Genomic DNA, 16810 nt, shown 5'->3' on the forward strand with positions numbered 1-16810 from the left:
AAAGAAGGAAATCATCAGATGAAAGCAATTGACATGCAACTGTTACTTTTGAATATTAATAGAAAGTCATTTATTTCCCTGTTTAAATGAAGATGTTCACAGCACTGGGAATTAAGAGACCACAAATTCCTGGTTTTTTAAAAAATTAGAAAAAGGGCACTTGGGTGGCTCAGTCAGTCAGTTAATGGCCAACTGTGGATTTTGGCTCAGGTGTTGCTCTCAGGGTCCTGGGATGGAGTCCTCAGGCTCTGGTTCTGCATTCAGTGGGGAGTCTGCTTGAGTATTCTCTCTCTCCTTCACCTTCTACCCCTCTTGCTGCATGCTCCCTCTCTCTGTAAAATAAATGAAAATCTTTAAAAAATCAGAAACAAATTTATCTTTATTAAAACAACTCTAATGTATATGATGATGCAGTTAAATTTCAATTTATGTTGCAAAGAATAAAACAAAATATCTAATTTATGCTATACATCTGTATCTGAGAATCTTTTCTTAAATATTTCTTTCATATTTCTTCTCTCTGTCCTTTGGCATGCTCATGGTTACTTAGGTCTTGTAATGGAATTTAAATTTTAGTAGTTGTGCTTTTAAAATTGTAAACTATATCTTGCCTCTTTTTATTTTATGTTTTTGATGGTCTCAGGAATAATACCAAGTATATTAATTATTCTCATTTTAAAATTATTGTCTGCCTCTTGTAGTAACACTTTTTTCCACTTTTAGTTTCTGTTTCACCAGTGTGGTAATCACTGGCACACATGAAAATCATTGCAAAGACTGGTTCAGATTGTAGGGGCCCCACTGATGTAAAGAGGGAAGAGGTTCATAGCTGATGGTTGTGTTTTAAGATCCATGAAGAGGTTGCCACTGCAGCTCAAGAATGTGTGTATTAGCGACTGAAGGTCACCTAGAATAAAACACCAGCATTCACTCTGGTGTCTCCAGAAACAGTGCCAGATTCCTTTCTTTCTAGGAATCTAAGGCTTTATCCTGGACACAAATACTGTGGCAAATCTGAGAGCAAGGAGCTGGTATGGCTGCTCCGTAGCTCCTTAATTAATTTACAACACCAATTGCTCCATATTTCAGTTTCTTAGACCAGAGTATTCTGGAGTTCTGAGGGGGATACTTCAGAGCAAGTATGTATTTCTCCTACATTGTACTAATGGTTACTAGGTCTGTTAAATTTCTCCATCTGTCTCCAGCTGTTTTGTTCATTTAGAAGTTCTTTAACTTTCTGGTCAATACTATGAATTTATTCTAAATTCCTAATTGCTTTTTTCTCTCCAATAGCGTGTATGTATGTATGTGTGTATATATATATATATTTGTTTGTTTGTTTGTTCTTGTGGGGAGATAAGGAGAGGTAAAGTCCCCATCTGAAAATGGATAACTTTAAAAGATTTTTGTCTTTTTAAGTTCACATTTTTCTTTGAGTCTATGTGTGGTCAGTGAGTCTATACATGGTCTTCTCATTCTCCTTTTTAAACATCTTTGACTATAACCAACGAAGAGTGTTATTTCTCAGTTTTTGGCTTGTTTAGTTCTTCAACAGAAGAAATTCTTCTTCAGAGTTGAATGTGCATTATTTATGTATTCATTTGTTCATTTATATTTGTTAAGGACATCATGGATACCAGATGATGAAGAAATATGGCAAAGCCTCACTAGCAGAGAGCTACACTCCTTTTCTGTAAACACAGAACAGGTTTTCTTTATTTTTGCCCATGAGAAGAGGAGATTTACCTTTCTGCTTACTTAAACTATTAGCATAGCATATGTTTAGTTTTTGTTTAAAAACTTGCTTATTATTCATTCTAACCTAGCAACTGAAAAGAAGAATATTTAAGATTAAATTTCAAGCTTCAAATATAACAGAAAATTAAACTGACATTTTAATTTTGCCATCAATATCATGTATGTTCTAGAGACATCCTAATAAATTGTTGCCATCATGTAGGATATAACTGATAACCCTTAGTGAAAAGGGCTGTTTTTAAATTAAATTACCAGAATTTATTTTTTATAGGTCTCCCAAGACCTGTAGAGTTGAAATGCGTTTTGCTTATATTGAAGAAGGAACTTCCTGATATTAAAATGGGATGAGTTTCCAAGATTGTTTATGGAAATCCTTCTCTGCAGAGTTTATGGAACAATGTATCCCCCTGTGTCTTTGGTAATTTAAATGTGATTATCCTTGAAGGCCAGAGACTAGGCAAAGTAGCCTCCTAAGGCCCCTTTCAATCTCTTGACCTGTGTACAGCTTAGCCTCATCATCTCCAATAAGTGAAGTGTTTGTAAAAATGCCAAATGCACATGAAATTACCCTGTGCATATGCAAATGAGTTTATAGGATAAGGGATAGCTTGTTGATTCTGGGGTTCTGTGCCTTTCAAACAGGGACATACATAACCCCAAGGGGACAGAGTATTATGCTAGGGTGTATCTGAAGCTGTGGGATGCACATGGTCCATCTTACTGCCATGTCAATAATGCTAAAAATGTTAGAGACAAAAATTTTAATTTTAATTTTATTTTTATTATAATAAATGTGGATATATTGTAGAGTAGAAACCACAAATTTTTACATTGATTCAAAAAATGAGACATAAGTCTTCAAAATAATTTCAGACAACTTTGGATTGTGCTCTCTCTCTCCCCCCACCCATTTCTGACCCCCTGGGGGGCATTCCTTCACTCTCCTCTCCTATTCCTTGATGGCAGTGGTCTCAGCCCTCTTATGTAGGTGAGATGTATGGCTTATAATACTGGTTTCATTGCCCTCATGATTATCACAGCTTGAGTAACCATGTTTTTCTTAATGCTAGTGGTTAATGTACCTAGATTCAGTAAAATTTTGCTTTGAGACTAGCAGATTAGAACTTGATCTTTTTATAATTTGATAAAAGGGCAATATAAACCAGCCTCATGAGCATCTCTCTCTTTTTATATACATTAGCTATTTATTTTGAGAGATTCAGGCATTAACATCTGATTGAAAGTTAAATATCAAAATGCATGAAGCATGCAAAATCCTCCTTAGAACCTTTATAGGTTATGCTAGCTACGGTTGGTTGCTAGCCTGGCAGTAGCAGAGCTCTTCTCCACTCTGATTGTACTCAGATTCTCTTTTTTGTGAATTTCCAAGTTATCATCTCAAGCCTTTCAAATCTGAATCTCTAGATGGTATTAAAATACCCTGAAAATCATGAAGAAGTTGGAGATAAACTGCATGCATATTCAAATTACTCAAATGACAGTTTTATTTTTAGTTAATTTTCATTTATGAATGTCTCTCAATTTTCTATCAAAACCTAGATAGACAGAGCCATGAATTCCAGCAATTTCTTCCATTTCTGGCATCTGTTTTAGAGCTCTCTTCAAATAGAAAAATCTGTAAGTACAGCTCCACTGGCTGACCTGACACCTTTTTCTTCCCCTCACTAAACATCCCTCACTTTTAAGTCCAGAGCCAGGGCTGGGGACAAACTCTGAGTGGAGACTGTGCACATTATTTTTCTTGCTTATCCTGTGTCTCCCTTCTCTTCTCTCTAGAAGACTGCGGGGGAAAAATGTTTATTCTTTTTGTAGCTTTCCTTTTGTTCCTTTGGGAAACATCGGACTAATGGGAGGTAAGCCAGTTCTGGTATTTTTAAACTTTTGCCAGTAGTAAAACACTAAGACATGCACTGTGCTGCCCAGTTCATTCTTAAGCAACCCTCTCTCTACCTCTGTGATTTAGCAAAAATAATTTCATGGATGAAATTTAGATGACATTTGATTTGAAATCATGAATCAGGATCCTATTTTTCAAGTATTTGATAATCAAAATCTTCATCTAAGCCTTAGAGTTGGAAGGCATCCTTTAGGTCTAACCACAGCAGTTCCGGATGTCTTCTACAAAATTGTAATCCAAGGTCATTCAGGCTCTTGGACATCTTCAGTAAAAAGTGTCACTTTAAATACTTTCAGTGAAACTTTGTTGCACAAAATAGACAATCACATTGGCAAATTTCAGTGTTAAAAAGTGTGGTCTTAAAATGAATCCCAAATCTGCCATTGTATACTTTTGCGTCTACTGCTTCTGGCAATGTCCTCTGGAATAAATGTTAAAGTCTTATCCTTCCTTCTCCATAGTGTACTTCAAATATTTGAAGGAACCATATCTTCTATAAATCTAGTGGTTTGCCAGATTGGCATATACGAGTTACAAGAGCTAATGTTTCGATTTTCAGGAAGTTGCAAACTGGTGGTTAAAACTGGCCATTATTAAAAATTAAATTATACAAACTTGAAGTTAAAGAAATTATATTTAAAAGATAATATATAACTCATCACTTCCTAATTAGTTTACTGTTGTCTATGATTCAGGTTGTTTGTATCAACAACTGCATGATAGAAATACTATACATTGTGTTATGCATATCTCTTCTCAATCCTGCATTCACCATATTGGTAGCTTGATATTGGCCATGACAGGAGTATTTTACCATAGAAATGGACAAATGCTAAAAAATAGGACTTTTCTCTCTCTTTTTCTAGAGACTTAGTTATCATAAATTTATACCACACTATGGCCTCATCTCTGATCCATCCCGAACATTTAATGTAGTTCCTTTTATCATCTATAACCCTTCAAAATTAATTTCTCTGTAATTTTATGAACAGCTCTACTCTTCCACATACCTCCTTCCAGATGTCCATTAGTTTCTATTAGTACCCAGATCCTAACACAAAATTCTAAATGCATTTTCTATGTAAAAAAAGCCAAAATTATAAATTGCTCCACTTACAACACAGGATTTTTTGAGGGGCTCCAATAATATAAATAAAAAAGAACCATAAAACCAAAATGTATTACAGAAATATATAAAAAAATTAGACTTTACTAGTAACACAGGTCACACAAGTAATAAAGCTACTATAAGCTGCTTCAATGGTCAGAACAAATGTCAAGTATCATTCTTAGTCTCGGAGCCTCATTTTAATAATGACATGAATAAATTAAGTCCTTAGAAGGGTGTCTAGAATGGTAAGGAATCCAACTTTGATTTTGTTATTCTATCATAGGCTTAACTTTCTGTTGTTGTTTTTTTTTTTTATCAAACTGATAGTGATAGTTGTTTATATTGTGAGGTGGTTCACTAAAATTATTAAAGATTACCTCATAATTAGATAATATACCCACTGATAACTGAGAATGGGTTATATAATTAGCTGACTTTCTACCATTTAAAAAAAAAACCTAGATATTATAAGTAAAACATTCTTAAAATTAGGTTAGTTTCCATCTTCATATTCTTAAAATAATCCTCTATAGGATTAGATATTATTATCCTTTATAGGAGGTCCAGTGGAAGCTGAAAGAGAAAAATGCAGATTTGGCAATCTCCACAGGGATAGTAGCTAAAGCCATAGAATATAAACAAACAAGCATAATAAAGAAATAAAACCACAAGGGAGTAAGTATAAAGAAAATATACTTTTGTCAGAATCTTAGGATAGGATAAAAAGAAAAAAAATTCAAGAAGAGGGTCTATAATGTCAAATATTGGGAGTGAGAAGCAGAGTAACATGTATTTTTGAACAGTATTCCGCATAAGCTTCTTCATAAATATGCCATATTACTTTAATTAACATTTTGAATTGATTAGTTAGGCTTACTTTTAAAAAACTGTGTATTATTATAAATGGAAAAATCATTAATAGAAGGTAATTATAAAATAAATAGGAAAATACTAGTACCAAATAAGGGACTGTTATGTATCACTGAAAACCGACTTTTAGATAACCAGTGGTTTAATACACAATATTCCAGAAATACAGGACTAAGAAAAGCCATTCTCTCTAGATACAATGAAGACTTACAGTAGTTGAGTTTTGAGGAAAATAATTAGATTCAGGAGACAATTGATAGCTTGTGAACAGACTGAATGTATCCGCTTGTCCTTCAAGTCAGTCGAGGATAGAGGATGAAGGATCTAGCTATGAATGACAAGAACTAAGTGTGTCCTGATACCTAAGCTGGAATTTGGATATTTATATTAGAACACTTGAGATATGGTAACTTTCACCGTTCAAACATGTTGCCGAATTTTGCATTCCATACAGTGGTATCTCTAGGAACATTATTTTCTATCTTCCTTGGGAGATTTTTTTTTCCTAAAAAAACTAGAAATAAAAGCATCTTCCAACAGAGGACTAAACAGGTAAACATAAGGCCAAGCGATAGTTCTAGATTTGACATGACTATTGAAAGACAATGGTTTTCTCTATTTAATGTTAGTGGATGCAATTAGAGTGAAAGAAAATTTTCTAAAAAACACCTTTATTCTCTTTTTAAGTCCATGTTGCTTTCTGTGGGAAAATAACCTCTTTTTATAGCTGTTTGTAATGTTGAAGAGAGAAGGGATCTTTTATGGCAAAGGATATGCTGGAATGTACATGTCCTTCCAAATGTTAAAAACTTATTTAGATTTGCAAAGAAATTATCTTTATACAATGAAAACCTCTCAGGAAGTCCAACTGCTTATTTGTTTGTTCTTTCAAGGGAAACAAATCATCATTAAAAAGGTTCAGCTTCAAATTAAGACCTTTTAGAAGCTTAGAGGGACTTGCTCACAAAAGTTCAAATCCTTTAGAAAATGGCTCATTGCTGCCTCAGAGAAAGAGAAAAATAGCTACTGATGAGATTCAAATCATTCTCTATCTTCTCTTTCATTAATTTTAAACATAATTCATAGGCCATTATGCTCTAGAAATCAAAATAATTATTCCTTATTGTAGCCTACCATTTTTCATCATTATACACACACAATGTCCAATTCACCCCACTCATTCAAAATGGCGCTTAAAGCAGGCAGAAAAGATTAACTCCAATACTTACATTTGGCTTTAATTCATAGCTTTCTAAAGAGTTTTACTAGTCTAAATATGTATTTACACAATAGAATATGATGAGTCATTTCTAAAATGTAAACATACTAGTTTAAAAAATTGCTTAAATATGTATTTCTGCCTGAGCTTCTCTCAGGATATTCCTGTGAGATTCACAGCAATAACTCCCTAATATTTGAATCACACCACCTCTCAGTACATTACAAATAATTAAAAAATAGTAGGCAAGAGGTAGAGGTACCTCTCAGAGTAGTCAAAATATTGTAGTCATCCACCTTTCTTGATGTTGGCTAGCCATAGGGGTCCTGTCCCTCATTTCAACTGGGATCACCTTCAATCTATTCTGACTAAGCTTTTTGCAGGGTGTTGTTTAAAACCTCTAATAATCAAATACCTGGGAAGATGTTTCAGAGAATAATAGTGTTTACTTACTGTAGAGAAACATCTAGCTAAGCAGAATGGCTTTTGTTCTTAACTAGAGGTATATCCCACTGTACCGTCAGTATACTCTGTACTTTTAAAAAGTCTGCAGCCATTAAAAAACACTCCAAATCTTATTTTTTATTGCTAGTGGGGGTGCCCTTGTGGGGACCAGGGACAATGTCATCTTATGTCTGAAGTTTGTATGTCTGCCTTAACATGCTATTGCCAGTTCCAATTTCAGTCCCAGATGAAGTGGAAATGAATTAGGATGGCAAGGTCCATCGGTATGGACATAGAATGAAAGGAAGCAGAGTAATAAAACTTATCTGGTTTTTAATCTCTGTGTTATTAATGATATCCATTTCTACCATAGGGTAGTCAGTCTAAACATTGCTCCAAGCAACCTATTTTGTAAATGCCACATGCTGTGTCTCTGTCTTGAGTGTTCTCTGGAATGTTCTATAGATACTTATTTGACTTACTTGAAGTTGGAAGACTCCCCAACTCCCATTCTCTCTCCTCTATCCCCACCTCCAACACCTTATAAAATAACATCAGACAGGGTGCCTGGGTGGCTCAGTGGGTTAAATCCTCTGCCTCCGGCTCAGGTCATGATCTCAGGGTCCTGATATAGAGCCCTGCATCAGCAGGGAGCCTGCTTCCCCATTTCTCTCTCTCTGCCTGCCTCTCTGCCTACTCGTGATCTCTCTCTCTCTCTCTGTCAAATAAATAAATAAATAAATAAATGTTTAAAAAAATAACATCAGACACAGGCTGATTTTTCTGGAAAACAGACTTTGAGATGCAGCCCTTTAATGGAGTAATTTATTGGAGAACGTACTCTAGATAAAAAGCCATTGAAGAAAGAATAAAGCAAGACACAGCAGAAGGAGAAGTTGAACTGAAAGACTCTCATAACAAAGGCCTCAGTGAGTCTCATGGAAGCTCTGGAGCTGGGCTTTCCCCTCAGGTCTGTCTTGAATCGGGGAAGGGAAGGACTAACAAATGCCTTGGTTAGGAGCTTGAGGATTCGGTGTTTAGAATTCTATAATCATCAGAACTACTATGTATCAGATGTCAAATTTCCTCATGAATTACATCAGAAAATGCAGAAACATTTATATTGCTGCTTCTAGGACTTCAGGCCCCTGCCTCCGTGTCAGGAGGGTGGTAGAATTTGTTCTAAAAAACGTTCATTGAGGGCTTATGAACAAAATGTATGGTACAAATATCATCTCAATCCTGAAAGCCAAGCATTATATCTTTCCTATTTTATAGATGAGGAAACTGATTCTAAGTATGATCAAGTGAACTGCTAAGGTTCACATAGTTATCAGGCTTACATGCAAACCTATGTTTACTGCTCAATGTTTACATTGTACTCCTTTACAGACTTTGGGGAGAGGATTTGAATGGGAGGCAGATTCAAAGGCTAGAGTGGATCTGTGAAGCAAGAATCAACAATCAAGGCAAAGGATGAAATAGTGTATTAGGGATCTCCAGAGAATCAGAACCAATAAGAGAAAGAGAGAGAGAGCAATGCTGAAGGCTGAGAAGTCTCACAGTTTGCAAACTAGAGGCCAAAGAAAGCCAGTGATATAATTTATTATGAGTCTGAAGATCTGAGAAACAGGAGAGATGATACTGTAAATCCCAGTCTGAGGGTAGGAGAAAATGAGATAAGATGTTCCAGCTCAGGTAGTAAGATAGGAAAAGCAAGAACTTCCCGTAGACTTCTCTATTATGTACCTTTCCATGGTCTTGTCAGTAGCTAGATATGGTTAGCCTCACAGAACTACCTAATTCTTTTGATCTTCCAACCAAAACCATGAGACATTGAGGGCAAGGAGACTCAAAGAATTTTTTTTTTAAGATTTTATTTATTTATTTGACAGAGAAAGGGAGCATAAGCAGGGCAAGTGACAGGCAGAGGGAGAGGGAGAAATAGGTTTCCTTGCTGAGCAAGAAACCTGATGTGGGGCTCAATCCAAGAACCCTGGGATCATGACCTGAGCCAAAGGCAGACTCTTAACTGACTGAGCCACCCAGGCACTCCTCAAAAAAAAAAATCGTTTTAATGATTTACTTATTTATTTATTTGAGGAGGGAGGGGCAGAGGTAGAGAATCTTTAAGAGGACTCCCCAACTGAGCCCAGAGCCTGACATAGGGCTTAGTCCCACAACCCATGACATCATGACCTGAGCCAAAATCAAGAGTTGGTGGCATCGCTGACAGCCAACTTTGGGGGAATTTGTTATGCAGTAGTTGATAACTCAAAGTCTTATAAAAAATGAATGAATGAAAGAACAAAGGAGTCAGTGATTGATTAGAACCAAAGCCTCTGTAAATGGAAGTAGAGTCTATTACATAGGATATCATTGTGTGTGTTATCACAAAAGTACATTACCCTTTCCATCCACTTGGTACCTTTTGTGAAGTTTTACACCTGTGATTTCCTATGGACACCAAGGTGCTATGGAAAGGTTCTAAATCCTTGTATATGTTGAGATAAAAGTGAGGGAAAAAAAAAAAAAAGATGTTGTTGACTTGTCCCCAAAGCTTAGATCAGGACAGCTTTCTTCTACCTCTTTTTTTCAGGGCAATATCATGCCCATTACTAAAAAAAGCAAAACAAACAAAAAAAACCACAATAAAAAAAAACAGAACAAAACCTTATTTCTACCAAATGTTGACTTTATTTAAAAACTGAGTTACGGGGGTTGCCTGAGTGGCTCAGTGGGTTAAAGCCTCTGCCTTCGGCTCGGGTCATGGTCACAGTCAGGGTACTGGGATTGAGCTTGGCATCAGGCTCTCTGCTCAGCAGGGAGTCTGCTTCCCCCTCTCTCTGCTTGCCTTTCTGCCTACATTTGATCTCTCCCCCTGTCAAATAAAGAAATAAAATCTTTAAAAAAAAAATGAGTTGCAGAAACCTATCCTCAAGATAAGAAAAGACATGAAGAGTAAAACTTTTATACTATAGGAGAAAAGTAATGATAAGACAATAGCTAAAACAAATTCAAAGGATCTAATATACTAAAACAATCAAAATGTCATTGAAGGACTTCATATTAGTGTCCTGGGAATAAATACAAAGCTTGGAATAGAGGCAAAGTGATAGAGGGAGTTTACTTCAAAATAGAAGATCAGTTTAGCTGAGGACTTTGCATTTCAAACTGGTTGTTTGGTGTCCTAGTATCTTAGTGACTAGCATATGTAAATGATAGATATAAGGAAATCCTTAGGAGGGAAACAGATAGACTTTATAGATACTACGAAAAAAGCAATAATGAGGAATGATTTAACAAAATTCAAAGGTTTCAGATCATTTGAGAGCCTGAAACAGCAGATGGTAAATATAGTTCAATTCAGACAAACATAAAAAAGAAAAGATGCATAGCAATAGAGAACTACAAAAGAAGGCTGTGGAAACACATTTCAATGGACTAATCACCCAGTATGCCAAACAGAAAAAAATCCAAAAACTTTTAATTATCAGCTTGGTGCAAAGAAATGGTCTTCTAAGATGAAGACCAGAATAAAAAAGTTCTTCAGGTTTTTAGTCTTAACTGTTGAGGGAGGGTGGGGATGTAGGGATGAGAAAAAATACTTAGAAGTGGGAAAACATACTCTATGAAACGTGAGATTCTTAGTCACAAACTCCAGAGGATTTAATTTTCTCCATGGAAATAAAAGAGCATTTTGATATGTGTGTTAAGTTATTTTATAGGGTACATTTTAGTACCTTATGTAAGAGACTGTCTAAAAATAACCAGGAGAGCTTTTTTCCAAGGGAAATGGATTATATAGTCTGTAAACTATCACTTGTTTACACTGATGGTCTTGGTGACAGAAGAGCATCCATATACATTTATATAGTCAAATAGGCTGGAACATTTCAAGGCATCTGTTTCTATGTGGTTCTGTATTTAGATAGGCACTTCTCATAGAGGAAGCTAAGTGGAACTTTAAAGCCTTCACTCCCGCTCTGTTAATAACAAAAATCTCTCATTGGGCTCTTCTCCTAGGTTCCACATTTTACTCAGGGACAACAGAGTTGGTCATTCTAACTGCAGCATTTTCAATATGTTATTAACTTGACAGTCACATTTTTTTTTTCTTTTTACCATCAGCAAATATTTTGGAACAAAATGAGGCAGGCTCATGCAATCTTGTCTTTCTTCAGAGAACATTTTGACACTAAAAGGCATGTTAATGAAGTGTTTCTGGATTAAGCTGTGATGTCATAGTGCTTTTGTGTGTGACGGTTTTGGACTGAACTTAAAATCAGCCTACAAGGAATATCTACATTGAGGAGGAAAATAGATAACACCATGTCTTGAGAATATGGAAGTTTTTAAGGTAGGAAAACATGGAATGAATGTCTATGGAATATCTCTCTAGATATTCAAAAATACATTTGTCAGCAAAATATTTTATAGATGTTTAAAATTGACTTCTGTCTAAAGTCCAGAGATCTTAATGTTGATGACCTTTTTTTTTTTTTTAAGATTTTATTTATTTATTTGACAGACAGAAATCACAAGTAGGCAGAGAGGCAGGCAGAGACAGAGGGGGAAGCAAGCTCCCAGCTGAGCAGAGAGCCCGATATGGGGCTCAATCCCAGGACCCTGGGATCATGACCTGAGCTGAAGGCAGAGGCTTTAACCCACTGAGCCACCCAGGCGCCCAATGTTGATGGTCTTTAAAGAGAACTCCCCTAACCTGATTCTTTTTTATTTCTTTTGGTAAGAGTTTCATTGCCATTAGAATTATTTTCAAGTTAAGAAGATAAGAAGATTGATTCATTTTCTCACTATGTAAATGCTTTAATGGCCAAGTCTGTTTGGAATGTGGCCTCAAGACAGGAGAAAGAGCAAGTGCATACAGAGACATGATCATCAGAGAACAGGTGGTGAGTGAATAAAGAGTTCACACAGCTTCCACGTGCTTGAACATGTCTGTGAACCACTCTGAGATACACTGGAACAGCTCCTGGATGGCTGTGCTATTGCTCCTAGAGGTGGAAGACATTTTTAGCCCTTGAGGTGGTGTGTCATAGACGGCTATCTTATGTTTTTAGGGATCCACTCAATGAAGTAGCTGCTGTTCTTGTCTTGGACATTCAGCATCTGCTCATCCACCTTCTTCATGGACATGTGGCCCCTGAATACTGCAGGCGTGGTCAGGTAGTGGCTGTAATGTTCTTGGCATCAAACATGCGCTGGGTGAGCTTGGCCACTGTCAGCGCCACGTACTGTTGGCTGCTCCAGCTGCTCAGTGGGGTGAAGCCGGGCATGCAGAATTGCAGTCAGGGGAATAGGACCCTATTGATAGCCAGCTTGTGTGGGTCAGCATTGAGCTGTCCAGGAAAAGGCAGGCAGCTGGTGACCCCACTCATGGTGGCTGACCAGGTGGTTGACGTCCCCATGGGTGGGTGTGGTCAGTTTCAAAGTTCCAAAGCAGACGTCATAGGGGGCCTTGTTATCAATCCAATAGCTTTCAGTCTGGGTTATCTATGAGCCAGTGGGCTGAGATCATGGCATCATAGGGCTCCACCACCCTGTCCCACAGGTTGGTTGAGGGCACCACACTGAATGTGTTCATGATCCCGTCTGGGCACCCCTCCCCAATCTTGCTGATGAAAAGGGTACCCATCCCAGGCTCAGTCACCCTACCTGGGGAGTGGGTCAGCTGAAAGCCCTGCAGGCAGTCACAGATTTAACGTTTTTTCCTCACAACTTCCAGCCCAGAGTCGATCAGCTCTTCACCCTCTGTGTAGAGCCCCTTGGCCCACTGTTTTGCGTAACTCTGACCGGAAGCCATGTTGTCTGGACTGAAGATTTGCCCAAAGGGTCCCAAGCACAGGGAGACCATAGTGCCCAGCTCCAGGTCCACAAGCACAGTGCAGGGCACGCACTTGCCGCCGGCGGTGTTCTTGTAGTACTCGTTGATCTGCTCCAGCTTCGGATCGCTCTCACTGTGGTAAATGCTGGCAGGGTCGATGCCATGCTTGTCGCTGATGACCTTCCGAAGTTGGCGCGGATCTGGTTTCTGCACTGGCTGGCCTGGAAGGGCAAGATCTTCCTCGGGGCGACAGCCGCAGTGACGCTGGCAGAAGAGGCACACAAGAGCCCAGGAGCTGGCGCGGGGAGTGCGAAGAGTGACTTTTTAAACTTCAGAATGAACTTCCCTGCTATGACTCACTATATTTTCTAATATGAAGAATTATAAGTTTTCACAATAAAAGAATCATCTTTTCGTATACTTTGATTTTGAGCTTTATGCCTCATCCGTCTGCCACATAGGTGTATTCTAGTTGGCATCCTGATAATAGCCTGCACGCTATGTGCAGGTTAATGTACTAATTAAATCAACTTACTACTTATACTAGGGAAACTGACACAGTATAGATATGCTTTAAAATTTATACTTGTCTAATAAAAAATAGAAATGGTCAATAACAAGAAATCTAATTTCAGGAACTTTAAAATCTATTTGGTATTACTAACTAGAGAATGTCCCTTTTATTTAGTTGGCGTGTTGGCACAAGTAAACCTTCCTTACTTTCTCCTCTAAAAAGACTGAAGATTATTTCACTAGAGGCAGGATCCCCATCATCCATTTAAAAAAAAAAAATTATCCTCTGTACCCAAAACAGGGTTTGTAGATAGATAGTAGGCCAGCAAATATTTGTAGAAATGCAGAAGCTGTAATTTAGTACTTCCCTGTGGTTTTAAATAATATTACACAAATAATATTACAAAGGGAAAAATAATTGAATAAAATTTAAATGACCAAATATTTTAATTTGTTTAAAGTTATATGTATATTCCACTTCTGTGAGAGCTAAGAGAAGGTCACAGAAAAAAAAATCAGAAGATGGATGCAGCTACCTTTTTGAAAAGATCAAGTGCCACTGAATTCCTAGAGTAACAGAAAGTTATATTTAGAAGTAGACTTAAGATATGACAGTTCATGACATGGTATTTATTAAGGAACACACTTCACATATGGGAGTTGACTTTTTGCTCTAGCATGCCTTGCCTTGCACCTCCTTTATACAGAACAAACAAAAAAATGCTTTTGTACATGACAGTGTGGCAGGGTTTTTCAATTTGATTCTCTTATGTAGTTGTAAAAAGGCTTTAAGTAGTTATCCACTGCATAAGTTGCCATTTCAATATTTATATAAGCCAAATATAACATAGGCATCAACAATGCATTGTGTTACTGAAAGCTTTTGATTTTTTGTTTGTTTGTGTGTTTGTTTCTTATTTGAACATACACCTAGTAATTATCCAATACTTTCCTCATGGACCACCATCGTTATGCTCCTGTTAGCTGATGGTAGAAATAGCTAGCTGTCGAAAAGTATTTCTCCCATTCTTCCATTATAGCTTTGCTGCTGGGCATGTGGTTGCCCAGCTAGAAACCATATTTCTCAGACTCCCTTACAGCTAGCTGGATGTGGTCCTTTAGCTACATTTTCATTAATGGACTGTTACCAGAAGTGAAAGTGACACTTCTAGCTATGGGTCTTAAAGTACTGGGTATGTGAATTTTTTATACTTTCCCTTTCCCATGAGCTGCAGCAGGGTCACTTTTGGGATTCTAATAAGAAAAAGTTACATCTGTATTTTTAAATCTCTGTTTTATGAGTATCTTATTAAACCAGCTTAGCTGTCTCCCTAATACAGGTGGGCCCAGCCATAGTTTTAGCTCTCCTTGGTCCCAAATGAAACCAAACTATTAACTCATTATTTTAGATGCTGGCACTTTCCTTTGAAAATGAACCTCAGGGAGCACCTGGTGGCTCAGAGCGTTGGGCCCCTGCCTTCGGCTTAGGTCATGGTCTCAGGGTCCTGGGATCGAGCCCCACATCGGGCTCTCTGCTCGGTGGAGACCCTGCTTCCCCCTCTCTCTCTGCCTGCCTCTCTGCCTACCTGTGATCTCTCTCTCTCTCTCTGTCAAATAGATAAATGAAAAATCTTAAAAAAAAAAAGAAAATGAACCTCAGAACATTTAATTTTAATCTACTGAAAGGTGAATTGTATTAGAGGAAATATATTCATTTTGGTAGTAATCATATAAAGATAAGTAGTAACTGTTGGATAGAATTTCAGACCAAGTTGAAGTGAAAATATAATGAAAATATTTAAGTGCTGTGTACAAGCAAATTCCACTTAATAGGACACCGGGAATCCCAGCTCTACACAGTGCTGCTCTATCACACTGATACTAAAAGAGAAAAGCCAAAAAGAGACTTGGTACTTTTCATGATCTTTACTGAAAGTACCCTAGAGGCTCTAAATGACCTCCAGGCTTCAAAATCTTATCATTATCCAACAATTCCACTTTGCTTTGGGCAACTGTATGGACTCTCGCTTCCCTGACTTTAAATGGACTGGTATAGAGTTCATTTAATGATGGATGTATTATTCAACAGGTGTGTATTAAATGAATGAGTGAATAGATATTTACTGAGAGCTTACTGTGAGTCAGGCACTATTCTATTAACCAGAGATTCAATGATGAACCAAAGAGACAAAGTTGTTGTCCTCATGGAGCTTGTATTTCAATCAACAGAGACAGAAAAATACATGAGTAAACAAATAAAAACATTCAGATATTGATAAATACTGTGGAAGAGATAAAAATGGGTGCTATAATAAGGAGTGACCCAGGATGAGGATTCTTTACATAGGATTCCCCCAAATTCTTCTCTGCTAAGGTCCTATGAAGCTGAGATCTAGACGGTAGTAGAGGCAGTCATTGGAGAACTAGGAGAAAAGTGTGGGCAAGGAGGATGATAGGTGCTAAGTCTTTGGTGGGGGATTCACTTTCAGTTTTGGTGATACGCATATGGTATTTCACTAATTATTATATAATAATAAATAGCATTTGAGTGATATCAAAGTGCAGATCAAAGGTATCAATAGTTTTACTGAGAGCCTAAATTAAAATATACAGAACTTTGTCTTCATTTTGTTTAGTATTGGATGTTGTGTGAATCAGGTATGCAGATTTTATAACTGCTGGCAAAGGGTTATCATCTAAAATAAATTTAAACAAGGGGTCTTGTTCAACATAATAGTTTATTTTCTTTACATTATTTTTCATGCAAAATTCATTATGAAGTATTATTTTGTGAGGTTTGACTGGTACAGTTAAGATGTAACTACCTTTAACTACGTAAAACAAAAATAAATAAAAAATTTAGAAAGATTTATTTATTTAGTAGAGAGAGAATGACAGAGCAGGTGGAGGGGCAGACAGAGAGAAGGAAAAACAGATTCCCCACCAAGCAGGGAGCCTGAGGTGGGGCTGGATCCCAGCACTGTGGGATCCTGACCTGAGCTGAAGATAAGAGTTGGTCATTTAACTGCCTGAGTCACCCAGGTGACCAATACATAAATAAAATTTAATAAAATCTCATAAACTGTTGTAACTTTATTTTTAATTGCACGTACAAAAAAAAACGGCTGGAAT

The 16810-nt window shown here is 37.1% G+C and overlaps 1 pseudogene; it reads right to left on the minus strand.

Moving 5' to 3' along the window:
• Positions 1-12250: 12250 nt before the first annotated feature.
• Positions 12251-14645, minus strand: LOC122910023 (annotated as a pseudogene).
• Positions 14646-16810: the final 2165 nt, after the last annotated feature.

The sequence above is a fragment of the Neovison vison genome, chromosome 6 (genome assembly GCF_020171115.1).
Source record: "Neovison vison isolate M4711 chromosome 6, ASM_NN_V1, whole genome shotgun sequence".
Lineage (NCBI taxonomy): Eukaryota > Metazoa > Chordata > Mammalia > Carnivora > Mustelidae > Neogale > Neogale vison.